Genomic DNA, 8,010 nt, shown 5'->3' on the forward strand with positions numbered 1-8,010 from the left:
AGTGCAGTGAACATAGTTTTCCTTCTCGGCTTTTATTTATTTAACCTTTTCTTTCCATTACTTTCAATGATCAAGGCCACTGCCACAGACCTGAGAGTCACTCTGGGATCGCAGATGCAAGCGGTGCAGGAAGTTGCAGTGAATCTGCTCTGATCTCAGGGCAGACGCTGTACACTTTGCAATTTAAAATTGAACACGTGAAAGACTTCTAGGTGTGAAGGGTTAGGCACATCCTCTCCAAAAGAAAACAAGGGCAGAACTGGACAAAATTCTCAAAAATAACCATTTCAGGGTTCTGGAAATTGACCGAAGTCTGACAACAAATTGAGAAGCATTTGTGCTTGGGAACCTGCTGGAGCTTTGAGTCGGCCATATAGGAGCCTGTGGCCATGTGACTGGGAGCTGCTTTCATCCTTCCCAGGGCCCTGGCCAGGGATGTAGGTTTGCCCTGGTCCCTGTGGGGCCCTGGTCTTTTTCATCTAAATTTTGTGAACATGATAGGAAACAAATGGGGAAATCTGCAGCTTTGCTAGTTGGAGTGAGCAGCAGACCAGGTAGAAATTCGACAGTGACATCCTGGGGAAGAAGCGCCACAGAAGGACTAGGCCAGTCTGCTGAGAGAAGCACACATGTGCAGGGACGGGCACAGGCCTGATGCAAGCAGGCCCGAGGGAATGGTTGGGGCTATGGGTTGCTCTGAAACTGGGTCATGGTGATGGTTGCTTGGAGTGACCACTTGTCCCAGAGTATTAAGTAAAACAGTTTGGGAAAGCACTGCGTTGTACACATGTTTGTCTCTACAGTATCAAAGTGAAATAGATTAGACCATGAGGTGGGAACTGGCTGCCCATCAGAGCCACATGATGTGCTTTGAAAACTAAGTTGCTCAGGTCCCCCCCCTCAGGGAACCTACTGGACTGGTTTTTAGGTAAAACCCAAGCAACTGGAGTTGTTAGACATTCTCCAGGTGATTCCAGTATGCAACAGCATTTGAAAACCACTGGATTGCCTGAATTGGGTCCATCATGGCCAGAGTGGGATCACTAACATCCTCTAGTGTGGTGTGAAGTGGAGAAGGAAGCACACTGGAGGTGATGCAGAAGGAAGAAAGAAATCCAGCTGGATTTAAAAAACACAGGGCCTGCCTTTCTTTCCAGCCTGGTCGCCCACTGCCTGTCCCACAGCACACACGTGCTCATACCCCTGAGCCTTGGCCGCTCCCTCCAGCAGCCTGGGCCTCCCCTCCACCACCTCCCCGACCCTGTGAGGCTGCGCTCCATTGCTTTCTCCCCAGGGAAGCGTCCCCTGTCCCACCTGCCCCTCCTCATACTAATTCCTCCTCCTGCTGTGTCCCAAGCCTTGTGCTGGTGCCCCCATTGCAATGTGACTTTTTTAGCCAGTTGATTCACAGCATGTTTCTTGCCCCAACTGGACACTCAGCTCGACCAACCCAATACTGTGCAAACAGTAGGTGCTCGCATAAATAATTTCCGAGTTTAGTTAATGGTGAGTTTTGTTTTCTTTTTCCGGCAAAATGATAAGTACCTGGAGGGACGTGGCCTTGATGGGTTTAGTTACCTTAAAGGCTCAGGCTGGGTGGGCCCTCCCTGCAGAACTGGCCAGCTCACTGCCTGGCCCTGCAAGGCCCACCATGACTTGATTACTCTGCTTGATTATTTCATCGTTTAGGATTAGATTTGATACTAACAGAAAACCTCACAATCATAGTGACTTAAACAGGACAAAAGTTGGTATTTCTCTTGTATTCAAGAAATCCAGAGCCTGTGACTTTGTTCTCTTCATGGTGTCTTTGGGCCCCTGGAGGGCAGGAACTGCACTTATCTTTGTTCCCTAAGAACCTAGCAGAGGCCTAGGACTCCTTAGGTGTCAGGAGTAATGTTTCGAATCTCCTTTGCCCGTTTGGTGACACTTGTCCCTAGATAAATTTCTCAACTGAGACACAGCAGAGAACAGTATTAATTCATTTATCAATAAGAATATTTTACATTGTTAGTTAATCACCAACATTAAGCTATTGATTCTACCTCCAGTGTGCTGTAGCAGCATTTTTCTTAGTTGCAATGGAAACATTAGGAGGCGAGAGCTCAAACCTCTCTTGACAGATGGGTGACAAGCTCCAAGGGCAGAGTGACTCCTCAGCGATGACCAACAAGTCAGGGTAGGGTAGAAAGTGGGACCTGGGCCTAAGGTGTTTCCTTCCTGCCCCCTCTTCCCAGGTGCCATGTTTCTCCACTACTTAAGCTTCCTGAACCCTCTGAAATGCAACTTGCTCTGCAAGCCAGCAAAGAAATTCGGGCATGGCTCATGACGGAAGGAGCCCCTTCATGTCTTCACCCTAGTATCTCAGATGTGGCTCATATGTAGCAGCTTTACAGGAGTATCGGGGGGTGGGGGGACCAGAACCAGATGGGAAAGGGGGCAGCAGATGTGTTCAGAGCACTGAGTTGAGTTTTGTGGCGTAACCTAGGTTACAGGGGCTTTATTTCATATGGAGAATTCTTTATAATTCACACCGGCAGGGCCTGTCACCAAGTTGAGTTATTCTACAGAGTGCCCATTCCATGACTAACATCTGGATTGGGGGCGTTAATTACCCTTTTCCCCCACCCCCTACCGAAACACTCCAAATCCTATAAAAACATATTTCTGGAGGCAGAAAGGAATCCCACATAACCAGCCAGATTGCGTATCTGTGCCAGGGCAGAGAGCTTTCTGCTACCTGTGACACTAGTCTGCTCCTGGGTTTCTCTCTCCCAGTGTGTTAGTCAGAGTTCTCCAGAGAAACAGAACCGATAACATGCATAGATAGACACATGGATGCATACATAGATAAATAGAATAGATAGATAAGAGGAGATTTATTATGGGAATTGGCTCATAATTGCTGATTATGGAGGCTGAGAAGTCCCAGCATCTGCCATCTATAAGCTGGAGAACCAGGAAAGCTGGTGGTTTTATTCAGTCTGAGTCTGAAAGCCTGAGAACCTGGCCAGATGATGGTATAATTCCCAGTCCAAGTCTGAAGGCCTGAGAAAGGAGGGGACTGCTTATGCAAGCCCCAGAGTCCAGAGCCCGGGAACCTGGCATGACAGTGTCCAATGGCTGGAGAATGTGGATGTCCCAGCTCAAGAAGAGAGAGAGTTCGCCCTTCCTCCACCTTTTGTTCTATCTGGACCTCAATGAGTTGGATGGTGCCCACCCACATTGGTGAGGTGGCTCTTCTTGAATTAGTCCACTGATTCAAATGCTAATCTCTTCCGGAAACACCCTCACAGACACACCCATGTAATGTTTTAAGAGCTATCTGGTCACCCCTTGGCCCAGCCAAGTTGACACATAAAGTTAACCATCACACTTGGGAAATCTCAACTTCTTTGCTGGCACCATTGCTATTACCTTGGCAACTGCCCTGAGAAGAGCTGAGTTTGAACAGCAGACTGAGGGCATCTCCTTAATCAGAAGGTCCTGCTCTCAGAGCAAAACTAGTTGAAAACTTACTGAATAAATAAAGATGTTGGGCTGGCTGGTTAGCTCAGTTGGTTAGAGTATGGCGCTGATAACACCAAGGTCCTGGGTTCAATCCCTGTACTGGCCAGCTGCAAAAAAAACAAAAAACAAAAAAACCCTTGATGGATAACTTGCCCATTTTTTGAGACTGGTTTCTGTGTCTTTTGCAAACTCAAGGCTGAAGACATTCATTGGGTTTCTCAGGGTCTCATATAGAGTCTTCCTCTGACATAGTCTAAGCAAAACATAGCACCGTGGATGGATTTTGCCAGATGAGACACCAAGTTTCCATTTTTGCCCAGGCTGCTAGGAAGCTTCAATCTAAATGTGTTTCTCGGCTGTTTTTACTGTTTCACTCCAGGCATTTAGCATAGTGTTATTCCTTTTTGTTAAATTACTTACAACTCTCATTTTATTTTCTATGCTGTCTTTTTTATATTGCAATATGAGGCACGATAGCTGCCTCATGTCCCAAAGTGGATAAATAAAAGGAAAGAATATCTGCCACGAAGGAAAACTTACTAGAGGCATGGAGGATTTTTCAGAGCTGCACATTTATTAAAAAGTGTATAACACGGGCCGACCCCGTGGCTCACTTGGTAGAGTGCGGTGCTGGGAGCGCAGTGGTGCTGGGAGCGCCGCGGTGCTGGGAGCGCCAAGGCCGCGGGTTCGGATCCTATATAGGGATGGCCGGTGCACTCACGGGCTGAGCACGGTGCGGGTGACACCGAGCCAAGGGTTCCGATCCCCTTACCGGTCACAAAAAAAAAAGTGTATAACACTATGTAATACACAATATAAATATGGCCTTAATCAGGTGAGACAATCCTATGATTATCGTCTCAAATTAGCATGTAAGTACGGCTAGTAAACAAATCAACTTGTAACAGCATTTGTTTCTGGCATTGCCAGGTTAGATTCCTTCGCTTTTTTCACACAAGCAGGTCCTGAGGCAGCTGGGCTCGGTATAGACAGTCTGTGCTGCACAGGACTGGATGGTGGCGTACGGCTAGTAAACAAATCAACTTGTAACAGCATTTGTTTCTGGCATTGCCAGGTTAGATTCCTTCGCTTTTTTCACACAGGCAGGTCCTGAGGCAGCTGGGCTCGGTATAGACAGTCTGTGCTGCACAGGACTGGATGGTGGCAGAAGAGGCACGGGGAGTCACCCTCTTGGGGGACAGTTGCCTCAATGTTGTTCTCTGAGGCTTCCTCACTGGGAGCCTGACAGTGGAGATGAGGACACAGGGCAGTCTCAGGGTCGCCTGCTTCCACTGTCTCAGCCTTTCGTGTTGATGCTATTGATTTTGATATCTTTCTTCAAAGTTCTTAAGAAAAGATATAAAAAGCATTAGATTATAGTTTTAAAGCTGTTTCTTACTGCTGTCTGGAGATTGTCAGCTGCAGCAAATCACGCCATTATAGATTATACTCTCTCCCTCTTCCAAAATTTTATCCAATCCTTTCCTTCCCAAATACTTTAATAATGTTAAATAAGGATAAAACAGATGAAGGAAAGCCAGCCATAACGCGGTGCTGGATTTGACAGTCTGACCTGGTCGCTGCCGGCCCTCCGGGTGCAGGCAGGACAAGGAAGGGGCTCAGGCTGCATGCCCCAGGCCCTGGGGCTTGCCATCTACTCACAGGCTTAACTTTCCACACTCAGATGGTTGAAGAGAAGTGGCAGGATCCCCATCTTATTTCACCTGCATGGAAAATTGCTCCTCCACTCCAAATAAAGTGAAAAACATTTTGAAAAGAGCTCCAAGTTAATTATCCCAAACTATAGCCCCTTTACAGCTGTCCTGGAGTCCTAAAGACCTAACTCACTGTCCTCCAGGCCACTGGCAGTGAACAAGGGATCACCCTGAGAGCTCCCAGCTCAGGCAAGAGGAGATGGATCCAGTCCAACCCTGATGAAAGGGACTGAAAGGCAAAATGAGAGAAATTTGAAAGAATCTTTACCCTTTCACAGGTGGTAATGTGCAGTTATAAATAACAAGCAGACCTGCGCTGCAGCTGGTGGTTTTACTCCCGAACACCTGGGCCTCTGTTCACTTTCAGTCAGAACTGACCCCTCACTGTACATCAGGCTCAATGATCTCCTAACAGAACGACTGTTTCAAAACGTTATGTTGTGCAGTACTGAGAATGTACAAACCCATTTTGTGATAATATGTTTTAGGAAAAAGTTTTTAATTTTCCCACTGACCACTAGGTCATGCATCTCATGGTTCAAGGAGATTCTAGAAGCTTCCAAATTTTTCCCCAGGGTCAGAGACAGAGAGTAGTCTGCACAGACCAGGAGCTCCTTGCTTCTCATTCTGTCTTTATTGTAGATCACACACCTTCCTCTGACATTTTTCTTCCTAAATCTGGCCGATTTCCTTGAAATCCAACTCACCTGGAATAAGCAATTTGGTTAATCAAACGCTCTGAGCCTTGAGAAACCGGTACATTCAAAGGCCTAGTGATAACGGGGAAAAATGCTCCGAGAATGGTGAGCACACTTTGCCAGGTCTAATCATCCGGAGCTGAGGAGGCCAAGTGCACACTAAAAGTTTTAAAAAATTTTTTAGGGAACAAGTCCCTTCAATAATGAGTCCTTAAGCCTGTGATCTCTGTCTCAGTCTATTTGTGCTGCTATAACAAAATGGCTGAGGCTGGTTAATATCTAAGTAATAGAAATTTATTTTCTCACAGTCTGGAGGCTGGAAAGTCCAACATCAAGGTGCCGGCAGATTCAGGTCTGGTGAGGCCCAGTGTGTGCTTCCAAGACAGCGCCTTATATACTGTGTCCTCCTGTGGTGGGAGAGACAGAAGGGCACAGGGCTGCGTGCTGTCTGAAGCCTTTCCTATGAGGGCCTTAATCTGTATGAGGGAATTAATCACCTCCTAAGGGCCCCACCTCTTATATTGTTGTGCTGGGATTATGTTTCAGCATGAATTTTGGAAGACACAATCATTCAAACCACAGCAATCCCTGAGAGAGAGCATCTTGTCCCCAATAGGGATAGCTGTCATGCAAGCTTTAAGATCTGACTTTCAGAATCAGTCTTTGGCCAGAGCTAGTGGGATGGACAGGACGGCCTGGATCCATATTTTATAACAGCCACAACACGGGCTGTGCACGGACCTTGGTGGGTGTCCAGGCTCCTCGTGAGCAGCACTTCCTGGCATCACAGGTGCTGTCCTTGCCACTGCAGCATCGGCTTGGGGCCCAACACCTGATCCAGAGGCCCAACGAGGAATAGACCCCTTGGGTCACATTCGAGGACTGTGCCCTTCCCAGGAAGCCCATTGTCCTGAAGCCCAGTGAGGGTCCTGGGCTGCGGCACAGGCGGAACAACATGGAACAGTTGACGGGGACCAGAAAGGTTTCAACCCAGGAGGTCCCATCTACAGCAACCTCAGGCCTCCACAGAGCTGCTCAGAAGTTTCTCTGAGAATAGTCAGGCATGTCATTCTCCACCCAGAAAGTTCCAACTGAACTGAGAATAAAACCCAAACTCGTCCTCTGCCCTACAGAACCTTCAGCATGTGACCACTGCCTGCTCTCTTTTCTGTCCTCACCTCTCACCTCGCTCCCCTGCACTCACATCCAGCCTCACTGCCCTCCCTTATCTTCCAGACATGCCCAACTCGTTCCTTCCTCAGGGCCTTTGCACTTGTCTTTTCTTTTGCCTAAAATATACTAACCCCCCAAATCCCCAGTCACATGTGACTGTGTCCCTCTTTCTGTCATTGCTCAAACTTCATCTCCACAAGAGGTCTGTCCTGCCCACCTTAATGTTGGCTCCCCTCCCCACCCCAAGGCACTCACTTTCCCTAATTATATTATCAGCAGCTGTCACTATTTGAACTGTTTTTGTCTATTGTCTGTCTCCCCCACTTAGAATGTAAGTTCCATGAGGTCAGGGTCATTTCTCTATTCCCTGACCCTGTGACAGTCATCAGTACTTGCTGAATGATGACTGAATGACTCAGTAATGGATAGCCCACATGTCCACACGTGCTGTTCTTATCAGACCTGTGACATGAAACTCCAAGCTCTCATCTGCCAATGACAGCGCCTGAAGGGCCTTACCTCACTTCCTCCAGCCTCTCCACACACGCTGGGGTAGCAGTTCCTGCAGCGGGACCTGCACCTGCCCTACTTTTCCTCCCCATCCTCTGCCCCCCACCCCCTAAGGGTCAGCCCCCTGGAAAAGTGGGAGATGGGGAGGCTGCCCAGCAGTGCAGGAGCCCGTCAGATGAAAGGAACTGGAGTGTCACATGCATTGATTTTCTCTGGCAGGTCTCAACAAGCAGCCTGGAGAAGGGAGGAGATGAAGAGCCAGGCCCAGTGGCGCTGGGGTCCTCCTTGCGAGGGTGGTGGAAGGCTCTCAGGCAAGGGGGTGATTGAAATTAGTCCATAGATCTAAGTTAGTGTGGAGTACTCTAACATTTATAAAGCAAGTGTATTTCACAGGGCCTGGTTTC

The 8,010-nt window shown here is 48.0% G+C and overlaps 1 non-coding gene across 1 annotated transcript; it reads left to right on the forward strand.

The window, feature by feature from the left end:
- The first annotated feature begins 3,542 nt into the window (after positions 1-3,542).
- On the forward strand, positions 3,543-3,616 carry TRNAI-GAU. Its single transcript has one exon. It is a non-coding gene; the product is annotated as a tRNA-Ile (tRNA).
- The last annotated feature ends 4,394 nt before the right edge of the window (positions 3,617-8,010 follow it).

The sequence above is a fragment of the Galeopterus variegatus genome, unplaced genomic scaffold, assembly GCF_000696425.1.
Source record: "Galeopterus variegatus unplaced genomic scaffold, G_variegatus-3.0.2 Scaffold2225, whole genome shotgun sequence".
NCBI lineage: Eukaryota > Metazoa > Chordata > Mammalia > Dermoptera > Cynocephalidae > Galeopterus > Galeopterus variegatus.